Raw genomic sequence first — 1,030 nt, 5'->3', positions numbered from 1 at the left:
CCAATTTTAAACCTCTATTTTTAGATAGGCCTACACTGACACTTTTGTGTCATAGTAACTAACCTGGTACATATTGGACCCTACTGAAAATATGAATATAGGCTACGTGTTTGTTAAAGGCATGGGTAAAACACATTTTCTCTTGGCACTGGTCCAGTGTGCCTTCTTTCAGACTTCCCTCTCATCATCCATATAGTAGGCCTAAACGTTTTCCTTAAAACACAGATAGAAACAGGGCTAAGTACATTTGCTGTGTTGTAGTAAACTCTGTGTGTTGCTGTATTGTATACATCTATAGCATTATATGACATTATTGTAACGAAAAACTGATGTAGGTAGAGTGTATGTGTAGAGCTGTGATAAACAAAGTAGGCTATGTTGATTCCCTGGTTTGTTGTTCATTGATATTCAAGATTCATGGTTTTATTGTCATTCGTCCATAGCTACAGTGTAGTGCCATAAGAGTCTATACAAGTGATACATAATTTGTAAGTTGCAAACAGGTGAATGTTATGGATAGTGATAGGCTAACTAATAGCCACCTTTCCAGTAAAGAACAAGTGATTGAGGCCATAAACTAAACTATTTTGGATAAGGTATGTATATTTATTGTGTATTCTTTGTTTGTAAGGCTTGGATATACATGGTCCTAACTCTACAAACACTTTTTCTGCCTGCCATGCCTGTGATAAAATCAAAGAGTTTGAACATGTTTATTTTTACTGAAAAAGTTTGAACCAAGTCTAATGGGGATGCCACATTTAGCAAACTTAGGCTGTGCAGTCAGTGCAGTGCTTTCTTGGAAAGTCTATGAGGCCTGTGGTATGCAACACTCCACCCCCATCACTGACCAATGAGATGTATGACACCACAGCGCATGCTCTGTTCAGTGGAAGATTTCTTTAAAAAGATCCTCAGCCTAGCAACAGGAGTGCCCTGCAAGTGCAATAGAAATCCAGACGTTTCAAGTGAAGTGGACACAGCCTTATTTGACTGACTGGTTAGACTGGTTTGAATAGGGATGTGCTTT

This window comes from Notothenia rossii (assembly GCF_949606895.1).
Source record: "Notothenia rossii genome assembly, chromosome: 5".
Taxonomy (NCBI): domain Eukaryota; kingdom Metazoa; phylum Chordata; class Actinopteri; order Perciformes; family Nototheniidae; genus Notothenia; species Notothenia rossii.
Note: the sequence above shows the minus strand (reverse complement) of the source record.